The sequence below is a fragment of the Anastrepha ludens genome, chromosome X (assembly GCF_028408465.1).
Source record: "Anastrepha ludens isolate Willacy chromosome X, idAnaLude1.1, whole genome shotgun sequence".
Taxonomy (NCBI): Eukaryota; Metazoa; Arthropoda; class Insecta; order Diptera; family Tephritidae; genus Anastrepha; species Anastrepha ludens.
Genome location: NC_071503.1, coordinates 73,181,907 through 73,198,969, shown reverse-complemented (window position 1 = coordinate 73,198,969; position 17,063 = coordinate 73,181,907). Strand labels below are relative to the sequence as shown.

Genomic DNA, 17,063 nt, shown 5'->3' with positions numbered 1-17,063 from the left:
GCTCTTTTTCCAAAAAAAGCTGTTTGTGTGTGTGTTCGCTGTCAACCGAATGAAGCAACAGGCGTTAAGCGATAATCTCACCACACCTCATTAATGTTGAATTACATCGTATGGTGACGTATGTATGTATGTATTTACGAATCGCTCGCATTATTTCATTTCGGACATATGTACATATGTATCTATGTATGTACTGAATTCCATGTAATTATATGTACATACAATTTTACAGCGAAATAAAAAAAATACAGTTTTTGAATAGTTTTTATTGATTCGGAGCGCGTTTAGTTTGCTATCAATTCCTTACAATAACATTTTTTGTCATTTACTTTTTACGACAACTAATAGCTTATTTTCGAAGCGATTTCAACAAATGGGTACAACATTAATCCTTATCCAATTAAATACCTTAAATACATTGTTGTTTTCATATAGATCTATGTATATGGCTCTTTACAGCATATAATTAAAAACAATATTTTTCAAGATATTACAACAGTAATTAGTAATTGAGATCTACCGGAAAAATTGCGTTAGCTGTTGCGTCATCCGGCATTGCCGCTACTCGTTTGGAAAGAGGCCGAACCACACACTCTACAATGAAGCACCCGCTGAAAATCGCCACCGATGATGATAACAGCGTCTGTAGTGTTTCTAGACAGAGCAATACAGGAGAATTGATGCGTGACTGCTCATTAATAGCCTGGGACGAAGCTACCATGTCAAACAAGACGTCTTTGGAAGCACTGGCTAGGACAATGCGCGATTTGCGCAACAAAAATGCACCTATGGGTGGATGTACAATTCTGTTCTCAGGAGATTTCCGTCAAATCCTACCAGTTGTGACTCGAGGAACACGTGCTGACGAAATAAATGCTTCGCTGAAAAGATCCCACCTTTAGTCGTATGTCAATAAATTAGAGCTTAAAACTAATATGAGGATTTCGTCATCGTCACGTGAGAACAGGCTATTTCCAGAGATGCTGCTAAAAGTTGGCAATGGAGAATTAACACAAAGTGAGGGAAGGATTAACCTAGAAAACCTTTGTGTTTTGATAGACAACATCCAAGAGTTAGTCAACAATGTCTATCCAGACATTGATAACATAAGTTACAATATAAGACAATATCTTGGTTTAAAGAAAGAGCTATTCTGTCACCAACTAACGAACAAGTAGATAAAGTAAATAACTTGATTATTTCAAAGATTGATGCGCCGACGAAAATATACTATACTACTCGGTCGATACTGTTCTCGATTTGGAAGAAGCTGTTCATTTTCCTACAGAATTTCTAAATTCTTTGAAACCGTCTGGACTCCCTCCTCACAAAATGGAGCTGAAAATAGGTTGTCCTGTTATTTTATTAAGAAACCTAAGTCCACCTAAACTTTGCAATGGCACGCGTTTGCTGGTAAAATCACTGAAAACTTTCATAATAGAGTGCACAATACTCACAGGATGTGGTACCGGAGAAGATGTATTGATTCCCCGAATCCCTCTGATACCATCGGATCTACCATTCCAATTTAAACGCTTACAATTTCCGGTAAAGACATCTTTTGCAATGACCATTAATAAATCTCAGGGTCAAACCTTCAACGTTGCAGGTTTAGATTTGAGTGTTGACTGTTTTTCACATGGCCAACTGTATGTCGCTCTTTCAAGAGTAACCTCTAGAGAAAACATGTTTGTATTGTCTAATGACAAGAAGGCTATGAACGTTGTATATAAAGACATTCTGTAATATAGTAATTGTTGTAAAAATAAAATAAATACATATGTAAAAATGCAAAAAGTTAATATGCAAAAATGTAGGGTATGAATTTAGATATCCCAAAGATAGCAGGAAATCTTCGTGCTATAAAGAAAGGGGAATTGTTTTACTCCAAATTTAACGCGTGCGGGCCACGGGCAATAATGAATAAGCCAAAACTACTGGATCGATTTTAATCATTTTTTCAGTGAGTGACCCGTGCGAAGCTGGGCGGGTTGCTAGTATATTATATAATAATAAATTAATAATAAAAATCTTAAAACAACTGCTATTATTCACAATTTGTCACTAATTATGAATTCAGTAAGGATGATGGTGATACATTGGTTTTGCTTTAAATTCTTCAAGCATATCAAATTAATAATCTTCATAAATGATTCAAGCACACAGGAAGATGGCATATGCAAATACAAATATGTGAATTTATATTCATATGCGCATATATATACTATGCTGTGTGTATGTATGTACAGGGCCCGCCATCTATCGTTACGGATTTGAATTAGGTATTATTTGAAGACTGGTAACACTTAGCTGTCATCTGATTTGACAGAAAATTAGTTTTATTCTTCCGCTGAACGAAAATGGTTGTGTATACGCTCAAAGAACGCTGGGAAATATTACGACATTACTTTGAAAATCATGGTAATGTTGCAGAATGTGTACGAAAATTACGTACGGAAATGGGAAGAAGAAAAGCACCGAATGAAGCGTATGTGCGTTAATGAGCGAGGAGTGGCCGTAACCGTCAATGGAGCTGCGATTTGACGTCGTTGGATTATTATCTTTGGGGTGCCGTCAAAGACCAGTGTTATGCCTACAAACCAGCAACAATTGATGCACTGAAGACCAATATACGCGATGTCATAGCTGAAATACAGCCGCATACAATCGAAAATGTGTTGAAAAATTGGACCGATCGTATGGGATGGTACATGGCTAGCCGAGGCAGCCATATGAATGAAGTTGTGTTCCATCATTAACCGGAAGGATTGTACTTCAAAATAAAAAAAAACCGGTTTGGAAAAATATTGAGTAGTTTCTTTTTTATAGCATTTTTAATTCCGTAAAGTTATATGGCGGACCTTATATATGCACTTGCCACAGCAAAACAAATATTACGATTCCCTAAAACTTTTCAAGAAATCCAGCGCACATTCATAGGCACAGAATTGTACTCGTATGCACAGTAACCTTCTAATATGTGCAGTAACCTTCAAATACTCTGATGTCAGAGTAAGTTTCTAACCTTGCAGATATATCAATTGAAGAACTACATACGTAAATTAATATACTAATTAACTATTTACCTATCAGAGAACATAAAATAATTGTTTCGAAATTTACTCCTAGTATTGAAATGTCCGACACACATTTTTTATAAGCTACTTATGTTCTTTCCTGCAAGTTACTGTATGCTCATGCGCGCACTTGACACACAGCAGCTGCGGTTGTCGAGCATTTAGAAGACATATTTATATACATACATATATTGTGCATACATATGTACGGAGCCGCGACCATTCGACATGACAAAAATTCAATATTTACCAAATATTGGCAAATAATTCAATGCGAAATATTCCAATATTGACTATATTCGAATGGTCGAGAAAATTGGCATATGGGCGGCTCGTTTTATGAATGAAAGTACTTTGCTTGTAGAAATATGAGCTCGAACTTATCAATGAATTTGTTTTTGTTGTGCTTTTTAATATTTGAAACTGTTCAACGTCGTCGCGGGTAAATAATCATGGCCGCTACAGCTGTGCCTATGAATGCGTTTTGTTCTTGTAGTCTGTAGGCTAAGAATTTTAGTTTACGCATTTAGAGGCATAAGGTAAGTATGTGCGCTTATATGTGGTTATATGTATATACGAATAAGCACTGTTTTGCTTAGAATAGAAACATTTACGTACATATGCACATTGTCCCAACAAATGGATTCATATATGCATACATACATACATATGTATATGTAAACGAATACCGTTTAGATGAGTTTTTTTGCATATGTTAGGAATATGTTTGCATATGTTTGTCTATTTGCTTTTGAATTTTTTATATGTAGATACATATGGGCTGTGTTTTGAGGCAGGTCAAGACTTTTTCCTGCCCACATGAATATGGATGGTAGATGTTATGTCTATTCAACACTTTGTAGTACATGAATATACATACATACATTTTGCCTAACACCAAATCATGGCATTTTAAATTTCAATACAAACGCTATATTTAATTCTGTTGACTACGCTCCGTTATGTTAACTCTCTTCTGTTAACTTTTCCAAGGCCGTGGTGAAATAATAAAAATTACTTACCCGCGTTTAGTTAGCATTTGACATTTAACCTGCTCATTCGTTCCTGAGCCTTCTCTATCAATTTACGTTCTCTGCGTAAAGTTGCTTGCGACCGTGGTTAGGATAAAGGGTTTTGCAAAATCAGGATACCGTAGAATGGGGTCGTTAGTTAAGATAGATTAACATGTTTCAAAAGCGTTCATGCTCTTTAAAGTCTATGTTTTTACCCTTCTTGAGGCATTCCGTTAGGGGGTTGGTTCATTTGGAAACACCCTTAATGAGTTTTCGGTAATACCTAACGAGGCCAATGAAGCTTTTAATTTGCTTCTGAGTTCGAGGGATCGGAAAGTTTTTTATAACATCAATTTTTGTCGGATTGGGTTTTATTCCCTCTGTTGATGTTGTATTCGCTCGGAATGCGACGCGATGGGCGGTTTGAAATGTGGGCCTCCACGGTCGCTCCGATGAAATATTTTATAAAAATGAAAGACACAGTGTCAGTATATATTCGTCAATGTTTATTGCAGCAGATATATATAGATATACATATGGTTATGTGCATAGAAATATACGTAGATGCAATACGTTGCCTACGTATTATTGTACATATATGTATTATTAGATTATGTATAATTAATAGTTTATGACATATTACCTGTTGGCTGGCTGACACGTCCTTTTTCTCCTGATTGTACAATCGAAGTGAAAGTTTTAGTTAAAGTTAAAGTGAAAGTAACCTCGCCGAACAACGTTTAACACGGTAAACGTTTTAACTGTTCGGCGGGGAAATGCCAGGGTTAACGGCCTTCACGTTGCAGCGACTGGAAACGGTGGTTAGCAACAGTCGGAACGCTAGGCGCAGTTCCCATTAGGGTGGCTAAAAATTTATATTTAATATTAGGGTGCGGCCTAAACATGCCGGCCCCCTTGCGATAAGCAATGATTATTTTAGGACGGAGGTGTCAGCCAACGTTCGGTATTGGTGAGACATCGGAGGCTGCTGGTGCCGTCTGAAATGCTGCAAAGATATGTAATTTTATGTACGTGGATTTATTATTGCACACAAAAGTAAATTTATTATATTAAAATTTATTGATTCGTTATGAACAAATCATATTAGGGCCGTGATACCTGGCGAGGCCTAGTCGCCAGTGTATCGTCGCCCGTCCTTGACGCATTATAGTTGCTTGCGCACGTGGTCGAAAAGGCCTGGTTTCCGATACACGCGCACGCCACCGTTCATGCTGCAGCTGGGGTCGAAGAGGCCTCGTCTCCAATCCCCTATCTTCATTGCGGCGGAAAGACCTTGTTTCCGCTCTGCTTGTTTAGGCGAAAAGGCCTAGTTTCCGCTCTGCTTGTCTAGGCGAAAAGGCCTAGTTTCCGCTCTAGACTCAGTCCTTTGTTTTGTTTTTTACAAACAAAAGGATTTTGAATTTAAAATTTTTTTTTTTTCTTTAACTGAAAATGTGTAGTGTATACACGGCTTTATAATTGGTAGTGGTGCATTTGGCTGGTCAGTGCAGTGCTGATCACAGCGAAGGAGACTACAAAGGAAAATAATATATATATTTTGTTATGCACTATGCATATATGCACTAGGCATTTTAGTAGTTTTTTTTTGTTATTTGGCGATGAGGAATTTTCATAGCCCTATGAGACACCCTGCCACCCAAAACAAAAAATGTACCTAATTGGGTACAATCACATATTAATGTCATTTTAATATGTATGTTCACCGCCAGGGGGTGGGTACATACTAATGGACATTGCAATATTCGCCGCATAGGAGGATCGTGTCTTGGCTATGTGTGGATCGTAACCAAGCACAAGGTGTCCTGCTGTGGTGTGCGTGATATATTTTTTTTCCTTTTGTTCTTATTTTGGCTATAATAAGAACAAAATGATAAGCAAAAGAAGAAAAAAAAGACAAATTATATGTATATATATAGATATAATTTTTCGTAGCATTTGCATACATAAGTGCATGATGTTAGAAAAAACGAATAGTTTGCGTTACTTTACGCAAACTATCCCTGGAATGTAGAACCCATTTATATCATTCCTGTAGGGTATTTTTGTTTCTTAATCCCTAATTTCCTTAATGGCCGTCACTATTTCCTTTTCACATGTGTAGACGGCGTGTGACGCTGACGTGAGTGAAAATTGTGACTTTAAAAAGTGTTTGTTTTGTGGTCGTTTTACAATTTTAAGACGAAATTTTGCAATTTCAGTTATATTTTACATATAAACTCGCGAACGCAAGAAAAAAAAGTTTAAATGTCTGGCAAACCAAAACGTCCTCTTGCCGCATATATGTTGTGGCTCAACAATGCACGCGATCAGGTTAAACGCGAACATCCAGGCATTAAAGCAACCGGAGTGGCCAAAAAAAAGGTGGAGATTTATGGCGTTCAATGAAGGACAAGTCGGAATGGGAAGCAAAGGCAGCTAAAAGCCAAGAAGGATTATGAAGAAGCGGTGAGAGAATTTGAGGCCAATGGAGGCAGCTGCCGAATTTACATCCATAATCAGCTGGATTGAAACCACGTTTGCACAAAGTTTCAAGTCACACATCAAAGGTAAAATAAAAATAATATGCGTAATTTTCGGTCGTTTACACATGCATTTATCGTATGAAAAGAATTTAGTGGTAGTGAAAGTAACAAAATAGAAACTTTGCATTTAATTTAATATAATAAAGTTAAATAAGTATTGATCAAAATGAAAGGTCGTGAAAAGAAAAAATAAAAATTAATATTATATATGTGAAAAAGAAAATAAGTGACAAATGTGCCAGTGAGTAGTGTTAGAACTTGACGTTCTTCTGCCCAGTGAGAAATCGTCGCGCTAAAAAAAATTTCAGGTCGGGCTTTAGATTAATTACACAAGTGTTAAGTGGTAATTTGTTGGCATTTCGGTGTTGCGTATAAAAAAAAGTCCACATGTACGCGTTACCAGTGACGGCAATTTTGGATGGGCCACCCACAAGTAATCGTTGGACCACGGCAAAGAAGGAGCGCCATCAGAATTTACGTATGGAGCTCGCATTTGGATCATCATGGAGCAACATATTATATTTTAATTAAATTTTTATTTATATTAAAGGTGAGTTTATTATAAAGTGGAAATTTTAATTTTGTACTAGTAGTGTAGATATTAATATTGAACATTTGTGATTGCAAAGTCTAAAAAGAATTAAATCTTTTAAAAAATATATATATATACGTATATGTTCAGTTTAGCATGAATTATCAATATCAATTTGGAAACAATCATCTGCCGTAAAGTCATGGAATTGCACCATCAGAAGCATCATCAACATATGTGTACAACTTGAATGCTGCCAAGGCGCAGTTTGCTGAAGCACAGCAAAGCTGATGTGACTACGACCATCCCATGTTGAAGCTATCTGGGATGCCGCCAGCTGGAAGGATATCTTTAATCACCTCGTTGCCGCTGCTAAGAGGTAAATATGTTAATACGTGAATGTGACTGTAAAAGTAAAAATGTGCCTTTTTAGACGTTTGTATCATCCAAGCTTTAATTGACCTAGAGAAGCCTGTTCGAATTTGTGGGACGAATGTTGGGCAAAGCAAAGCTGATGAGTGGTAAGTAAACTCTTTCTATAAAATCTACGCCGAGAATACACTTTCAATCTCATGATATTGAACTTTTTCAGATAGTTTTAAATAAATAATTTAACTACAACATATTCCGCGTTTGTGATAATCAACGAAAAGATGCGAAATTTGAGCATTCAGTTACTATTGAGGAAATATTATAGAAAATTAACCCATGTTGGTTCTTGCTTACTTTGTGATATGTAATGCACACGATTCGTGAATTCTTCGTACATTACATATCACAAAGCTAAAAGGCCGCTTGTTTAGGCCGCACCCTAATATTAAATATAAATTTTTAGCCACCCTAATGGGAACTGCGCCTAGCGTTCCGACTGTTGCTAACCACCGTTTCCAGTCGCTGCAACGTGAAGGCCGTTAACCCTGGCATTTCCCCGCCGAACAGTTAAAACGTTTACCGTGTTAAACGTTGTTCGGCGAGGTTACTTTCACTTTAACTTTAACTAAAACTTTCACTTCGATTGTACAATCAGGAGAAAAAGGACGTGTCAGCCAGCCAACAGGTAATATGTCATAAACTATTAATTATACATAATCTAATAATACATATATGTACAATAATACGTAGGCAACGTATTGCATATACGTATATTTCTATGCACATAACCATATATGTATATTTCTATGCACATAACCATATGTATATCTATATATATATACTGCAATAAACATTGACGAATATATACTGACACTGTGTCTTTCAATTTTATAAAATATTTCATCGGAGCGACCGTGGAGGCCCACATTTCAAACCGCCCACTGCGTCGCATCCGGCGAATACATGGTCCTTCGAGCCGGATGAAATAAAAGATCCATTTTAAACAGATCACCAGCAAGCAAGCCAGAGCACCAGCAAGCAAAAAAAAAAAAAAAAGCCACCAAGCAAGCTGAGATTAGCAAAGCACCAAGCCATCCGCAATAAACGCAAGCCATCAGCAATTTTAACACCAACAATCCGTTCCAGAAAAAACAGGTACGTGGATTTCTTGCACACTCTTTTTTTTGGTGGAAATAAGATAATTACAAAAAAAATCAAAAAGGGTCAACGACTCCGTCTGTCCGCAAACAGACAATACAAGTGCGCGCGGTATTTTCAAGTAAATCAACCCTCTAACAGCGCGTTGTTGGGAATTTTTCAATTTTTTTCTTATTCCGTTCCTTTTACTTGTACATTCCCGCTGTGAAGTTGAGTACACAACTACACAAACAACGCCGCAGTAAATTGAAATCGATCCCAGCGCACTTTTTGCACAGGTGTATACATACCGCTAATTATTGTGTGGGTGGCGAAATTCTCATACTTAAATTTAAATATTATCCTTTTTGGTCAATAAATATATACAGACATACATAATATACATAATATATATTGTTATTTTAATCTCGGTGGTGCATTTTGGGCTTGGGTCTCGCTGTGAATTCGTCTCCATTTCGCGAAGGAGCATTTTTTTTTGTTTAATACCGCGTAAGTTTTGTTTCCCATACTAACAATATGGATACCTATATTCGCTTAGTCGACTCCGTGACGGAATTCGAAGCCGACTTTAATGGCACTCCGTCAAGTGACCATTCGAAGTTTTCACTCCGGATCCAACAGGAGGAGTTGAAAGCAATGTGGGAAAAGGCCAAAGCAGCGTATGACCACTTGCTTTCAACAGAAACTCCTTCTCCTAAAGATCTTGCCGCGATCAAGAAAAGGAATAAAATATGTTACCACACATATTTGCGCGGCATGTCGACGATGGCTGACCTCTCTGCGAGGTTGGAAAAGGCAGACCGGGAAGGCGAAGAACTCGCAGTACGCGAACATAACATTCACCTTCCACCGTGCGATACGGAGGTTTTTAAAGGCGACTACGTATCTTGGCCAACATTCCGCGATATGTTCACGGCCATATACATTTTAAATAAACGCCTCACCCCGGTCGAAAAGCTGTTCCACCTCAACCAAAAAACGCAGGGTGAAGCCAGAGACATCGTCAGGAAGTGCCCGCTCACTAATGACGGGTTTGCGACAGCGTGGAAAAATCTCTGCGAAAGGTACGAAAACAAACGGATTCTGGTGAACACGCAGCTGAAGATCCTGTTTAACCTACAGACAATCGAAACTGAATGTGGCAGTTCGATTAAAAAATTACAAAGAGACATTAATAATTGCATTTCCTCTTTACAGAACCACCAAATAGATATTTCAAACTGGGATGCAATTATTACATATTTATGCTCCACGAAATTGCCAGAAAGTACTCTATCGCTTTGGGAACAAACGATAGAGAACAAATCTGAAATTTCAAAGTGGACAGACATGGACAAATTCCTTTCCAACAGGTTTCAGACACTTGAAACAGTGTCAGGCTTAAAAGGGATTAAAGCCTACAAAGCGCCCAAGGCGCCAAGTTTACAACACCATACGGAAACTACACCAAAAAGGATGGGTAACTTTCAGGTAAGTGTCGCCAAACATATGTGCAAATTATGTGTCACTGACGACCACAAATTGCAAAGTTGCCCGAAGTTCCGGAAGTTAAAGGTCACCGATCGCATCGCGTGCGTCAAGAGCAACAACTGTTGCTTGAACTGCCTGTCGTCAGGACATACGGTGTCGAGATGTACGAGCTCATATAACTGCAGCACGAGCTCTGATCGATTCTGGTTCTGAGTGTTCGTTCATCACTGAACGCCTCAAACGTAGAATCAACCTGCCATCTAAACGCTTGCATGCCCAAGTCTCGGGCATCAACAATTCGATATCTGCGCAGGTAAGACAAGCGTGCTCATTACAACTGCGGTCGCCTATCGACCCTTTTGTAAAAATAAATACAATTGCGCTAGTTTTGCCGCAATTAACTGGAAATCTGCCAACTTGCCTAGTAAGCGCAATGACAAGGCAAGCATTTCCAGATCTCACTTTGGCGGATAAGAGGTTCTTCGTCAATGAACCAGTGGACCTTGTCCTTGGCGGAGACATTTATCCCCAAATTATTTTAAGCGGCATGTTTAGGCCGCACCCTAATATTAAATATAAATTTTTAGCCACCCCAATGGGAACTGCGCCTAGCGTTCCGACTGTTGCTAACCACCGTTTCCAGTCGCTGCAACGTGAAGGCCGTTAACCCTGGCATTTCCCCGCCGAACAGTTAAAACGTTTACCCTGTTAAACGTTGTTCGGCGAGGTTACTTTCACTTTAACTTTAACTAAAACTTTCACTTCGGGGGGGTTTCCATAAATCACACAGCCGCATATGGATATTTTTAAATTCACATATTTGTATTTGTATATACCATCTTTCTGTGCGCCTGGTAATGAATCAATTCTCTATGAAGGATTTGATTTGGTTGAAGGGCTTTCAACAAAGTTTTAACAGAAGGTACCTTCTCTCTTCTTCTTAATTGGCGCGATAACCACTACCGCGATTTTGTGCCGAGTTTAACAAAGCGCGTCAGTCGTTTCTTTCTCGTGCTAACCGACGCCAGTTGGACACACCAAGTGAAGCCAAGTCCATCTCTGCTACCACCAGCTGCGGTACCATCAAATACTTTCAGAGCCGGAGCGTTTGTATCCATTCGGACGACATGACCAAGCCAGCGTAGCCGCTGGATCTTTATTCGCAGCGCTATGTCAATGTCATCGTAAACCTCATACAGCTCATCGTTCCATCGCCTGCGATATTTGCCGTTGCCAACGTGCAAAGGTCCAAAACTCTTGCGCAGTCTTAGTACAAAGTAGCACTTGTTGGCAAGACAGATTCTACGTTGGATTTCCAGGCTGGCATTATTATAGGTAGGTGTAAATGCTGGTTCCTAAATATACGAAGTCTTTTACAACCTCGAAATTATAACTATAAACAGTGACGTGGGTGCCGATACGCGAGTGCGCCGACTGTTTGTTTGAAGACAGGAGGTATTTCGTTTTGCCCTCGTTGTCCACCAGACCCATTCGCTTTGCCTCTTTATCCAGTTCGGAGAAGGCAGAACTAACAGCGCGGTTGTTAAGGCTGATGACGTCAATATCATCTGCATACGCCAACAATCGTACGCTCTTATAAAAAAATGTGCCTGCGCGATTAAGCTCTGCGGCTCGGACGATCCTCTCTAACATCAGGTTCAATCAGTCACGCTGTCAGAAACCTCGTTTGCTGTATAATGTCGATGTTGGTCTTTGCAGTACATCCCCATAATTGAAGAGCATAGGTCCACACCGGCTTTAGCACTTGGTTGTAAATGAGGAGTTTATTTTGAGTTGATAGCTCAGAGTTTCTGCCAATAAGCCATTGGAGTTTTTGCGTCTTTATATTCAGCTCAGCAGCTTTGATTTTCACGTGCTCTTTCCACTTGAGCTTTACATCTAAAGTCATGCCTAGATACTTTGCACTATTAGCATTTGGCACTATTGCTGACAAAATATGAACTGGTTTGTAGATAATTTTTTTATTAGTAAAATCCACGTGAACTGATTTGGTTTTATTTAGCTTTATGTTCCAATTTGCAGTCCATGTGACTACTTCGTCAATGGACTTCTGCAGTTTCTGGATGGATTCGTTTTCAGTTGATCCAACAGCTAAGATGCATGTATCGTCAGCGAATGTAGCTACTTTGCACATTTTCGGTACTGGCAGGTCTGCGGTATAGAGTAGGTACAGTACTGGGCCGAGTATGCTGCCTTGTGGTACTCCGGCCAATATTTGTTTTATTTCCGAATACGCCTGCTTTTGCTTTACTCTAAAGTACCTATTTGTTATGTACGGCTTTTGGTTTACAAAGTAGTCCTTCGTGCCATAGGTACTTTATCAAATGCCTGGGCCACATCAAGGAATATTGCTGAGCAGACTTTATTACTCTCTAGCGCGTCTTCTATTGTATGTGTTATCCTATGTATTTGTTCGACGGTAGAGTGTTTTTCCCGGAAGCCAAACTGATGTTAGGGTATGATGTTTCTACATGCAATTATAGATTTTAAGCGTGGAGAACAGCTTTTCGAATAGTTTACCCATTACTGGAAGCAGAGCGATTGGCCGGTAAGATGACACTTCATTCGGATTTTTGCCTGGTTTAGGTATCATTACTATTTCGGATACTTTCCATTGGAATGGTATATATTTCGAATCTAGGCATGCATTCATTATTAAAGTCAATTTCATTAGCGCCTTAGTTGATATATTTCTCAAAACTTCGGCGGTTATTAAGTCGAACCCTAGACTTTTCCTTAATTTTAAATTGGAAATTTCGGTAGCAACTTCATCTATACTGAAATGCTTTATTTTAAAGAACTCTTGTACAGTTGATGGCGGAGTGAAATTTATTGTTTTTCGGTGCGGTTGAAAGATTTTCTACAGGTGGTTGGCAAATACGTCAGCTTTTTCTGCATCGCTTTTAGCCCAAATGTGAATACCATTTTGCTGTTTTATTGGCGGATTATGTTGAATTGGTCGTTTGACACACGTCATCGCTTTCCAAAGCGAGAAATCACCTGTTTTTTCTGCTGATAAGTTTTTCAGAGCGTTTTTTATGATATTGTTTTTATTCTCCTGTATTTCTTCTCTGAGCAATTTTGTTAATCTGTTTAGTTCAGTTTTCTTGGACGGCACCCTTGTTGATTGCCACTTTTTTCTTATTTTTCTTTTTTCTCCTAATATTTCTAATATTTCTTGTGGATATCTTTGTTGATGGTTATCTCGTGTTTGTTTACGTGCTGATGTGCTTACCCAAGCTGCTTTATGAATATGTGTTGTAAGTTGTATTGTTTCGTCTTCAATATCTTCCTCGTTGGTAATTGTGTCGGTATTATCCATATACGTATCGAGTTTATACTTGAAAAAATTCCAGTCGGTCATTTTATTTGAGAGTACGGGACTTCGTTCGTTAAATTTTGATTTGCCATTAAGATACATAAAAATAGGTGAATGGTCTGAGTTCAGGTCTACGCCGTCTTCTACTTGGATAATATGGTTTGGTATTTGTTTGACTACAAAGAAATCTATAGCATCGGGGATTTTGTTAGGATCTGAAAGCCAGTAGGTTGGACTTCCGGTTGAGATAATTTGGCAGCCAAGTTGTTTTGCCGCTTTCCATAGTTCACGACCTTTAGTTGTTGTTAGGCGAGAACCCCAGCTTACATGTTTCGCGTTGAAATCTCCACCAATTATGTATCTCCCATTGTAGTTTTCAAAACGTTTTTATAGTCTTCTGACTTTAGGTTATGTCTAGGTGGACTGTATAGCGCTATTACTGTTAAATCAGCTTCAGATAGTTTTATACAAACTGCTACTGCTTGGAACTCTGATAATCTTATTTTTTCATCCTCGAAGTGATGAATGGATTTCTTTATAATAATGGCACTGCCACCTCTTGCATTTTCTAGGGCAGTGGTCGCCAACCTTTTCAATGTGTTGAGCTACTTTCAAGATTTTGAAATAAACAGCGAGCTACTTGCACAAGCCAACATAAATTAAATAATACACAGTTATATTCGACATACAATACATGTATTTTTTTTACTAATATACGTTCTATATATAATAAACTTATGACTTATAATGCTTATACTTATGCATAACTACATCCATGTTCACACCTATCAATCGTAACAAAATTTTTTGCAGTCATAATGGCAAATCACAAGCGACTTAAAAAACAAAAAAACAGTAATAGTACATTATTGTATAAATAAAATATGGGCAGATAAAAAGAGCATATTTAATGTCCAAACTGGACAAAGAGGCAAAGCGAATGGGTCTGGTGGTGAACGAGGACAAAACGAAGTACCTCCTGTCTTCAAACAAACTCGCGTATCGGCACCCACGTCACTGTAGACAGTTATAATTTTGAGGTTGTAAAAGACTTCGTCTATTTAGGAACCAGCATTAACACCGATAACAATGTCAGCCTTGAAATCCAACGTATAATCTCTCTTGCCAACAAGTGCTACTTTGGACTAAGTAGGCAACTGAGCAGTAAAGTCCTCTCTCGACGAACAAAACTAACACTCTACAAGACTCTCATCATGCCCGTCCTAACGTATGGCGCAGAAGCTTGGACGATGACAAAATCCGATGAAGCGCCGCTTGGAGTGTTCGAGAGAAAGATTCTGCGTAAGATTTTTGGACCTTTGCACGTTGGCAATGGCGAATATCGCAGACGATGGAACGATGAGCTGTATGAGCTTTACGACGACATAGACATAGCGCAGCGAATAAAGATCCAGCGGCTACGTTGGCTGGGTCATGTCGTCCGAATGGATACAAACGCTCCGGCTTTGAAAGTATTCGATGCGGTACCAGCTGATGGTAGTAGAGGAAGAGGGCGGCCTCCTCTGCGTTGGAAAGATCAGGTGGAGAAGGACTTGGCTTCACTTGGTGTGTCCAACTGGCGCCGGTTAGCACGACAAAGAAACGACTGGCGCGCTTTGTTAAACTCGGCCAAAATCGCGTAAGCGGTTATAGCGCCAATTAAGAAGAGAGAATGAGAAGGTTGACATTCTGAGTCATCGATAATTTTTTTAATATTTGCAGTATAATTTGATACAGTCATTCGAATACAGTTATCCAAATGTATATCTGTAAGCCGATTGCGGTATTTATTTTTAATAAATTTCATATTGGAAAAAGAAGATTCACACAAATAAGTTGAACTGAATAACGCTTTCACTTTCAACGCAACACGACATAAAACTGAATACTTATCTTTACTTACTAAAGTCCATATACATTTTGTATTTGAACCTAAAGATTTTAAAGTCAAGTCACTTTGAAAAGCAATCAGTTCCATTTCTGTCACAGCAATGTCTTCGCCAAAGTTGTTCATAACACAAGTTGCAAACTGTTGTATATCAATGTCCATGAAGGGTGAAACAACAAATTGCGTCACTAAAGCAATTTTGCTGAAATCCTTGAAACGATTTTTGAAGTTTTCCTTCAAGTTAGAAACTATTTCCATATCATAGGGCTCTAATAGATTTTTGGATATCTTTTCGGAAATAATAGGAAATTGCTTATTATCGCGGTTTTTTAGGTTTTGTTCCCAAAATTCAAGTTTGGTAATAAATGCATTTATATCAGAAACCATTTCCGCTAATTCTTTATCCCTGCCTTGGAGCTGCAAGTTAAGCTCATTTAATTTCTCTGTAATGTCCACAAGAAAACCAAAATCTCTGAGCCAAGTCGAATTTTCCAGTTCAGGAATCGGTTCATCGCGTTCTTTGAAAAATTGGAGTATAACAGGCAGGACATCATTGAAACGTTTGAGCACTCGTCCTCTGCTTAACCATCGCACTTCAGAGTGAAGAAGTAGCTCTCCGTATTGACAGTCAATTTCATCAGCCAAGGTTTTAAATAATCTTCTTTGTAACGCTTGAGCTCTAATCTTGTTCACAATTTTCACCATCAGTTTCATAACGTTGTTCAAGTTTAGAAAATTTCCACATAATGCTTGCTGATGTATAATACAGTGGTAACTAAGAAATTGTGGAAAACTTCCATCCTTATGACATAGCGCCACGAGCCCCTTATCACAACCCACCATAGCTGGAGCACCGTCAGTTGTCAGGCCTACCATTTTTGATATTGGAATTTTCTCAGAAGTGATGAGATTTTTTAAATGAGAAAACAGCTCTAGCCCAGTAGTATGTCCTTTGAGTGGAATAAACTTCAAAAGATCTTCTTTAATTGTAAAATCACTAAAAGCCATCCTGACAAATATGGCCATCTGTGAGGTGTCAACTACACCTGTTGATTCATCCAGTTGCAGTGAAAAATAAATACAGTTATCTAAGTCACTTCTTAACTGTAAAAAAATATCATTGCTTATTACTTCTACTCGGCTCATCACTGTATTAGCAGAAAGTTGCATAGATTTTATAGCAGACACTATTTCGTCTTTATTTCTAAAGTTGGCGAATAAAGAATCTGTAGCTTCCAAAAATGCTTGTTTTATGATTTCCCCGTCTTCATAAGGTTTTTTCTTTTGTGCAATTATCTGGGAAACACGATAAGATGCTTGAGTTGCAGGCTTATTTTTGTCGATTGTTTTCAAAAATATTGACTGTTGTCCAATTAACTGGATTTTTAAATGTTTCAGTTTTTCTTTTCTGGTGGCAAAATTTAACGGGAATGCCTTCTCAAAATTCGAATGTACAGTTTTATGATGCCTCTCAATATTTCCTGTTTTAGGAACTGACACAGATGTATTACATAACAAACAAACACTTTTGCCTTTAACTTCTGTGAAGAAGTATTGTTCTTCCCATTCCGAATGGAAATGGTATGTCTTCGCCTTCTTACTACTGCTTGCCATAATGTTTCGAACTCTAACCCAACCGCTGCACGCAGATCGTTGATAATGCCGTTCAG

The 17,063-nt window shown here is 38.4% G+C and overlaps 1 protein-coding gene, 1 long non-coding RNA gene and 1 pseudogene across 2 annotated transcripts in view; 2 read left to right on the top strand and 1 right to left on the bottom strand.

Annotated features, from left to right (window-relative positions):
• The window catches only part of LOC128870420 (uncharacterized), a 109,473-nt gene that overhangs the window by 14,267 nt on the left and 78,143 nt on the right, over nucleotides 1-17,063 (bottom strand). The gene's annotated exons all lie outside the window — the stretch shown is intronic.
• LOC128870421 (high mobility group protein D-like) lies at nucleotides 6,221-6,682 on the top strand (annotated as a pseudogene).
• LOC128870422 (uncharacterized) lies at nucleotides 7,348-8,999 on the top strand. Its single transcript, XR_008455370.1, has 3 exons — nucleotides 7,348-7,544; nucleotides 7,599-7,686; nucleotides 7,758-8,999. It is a non-coding gene; the product is annotated as an uncharacterized LOC128870422 (long non-coding RNA).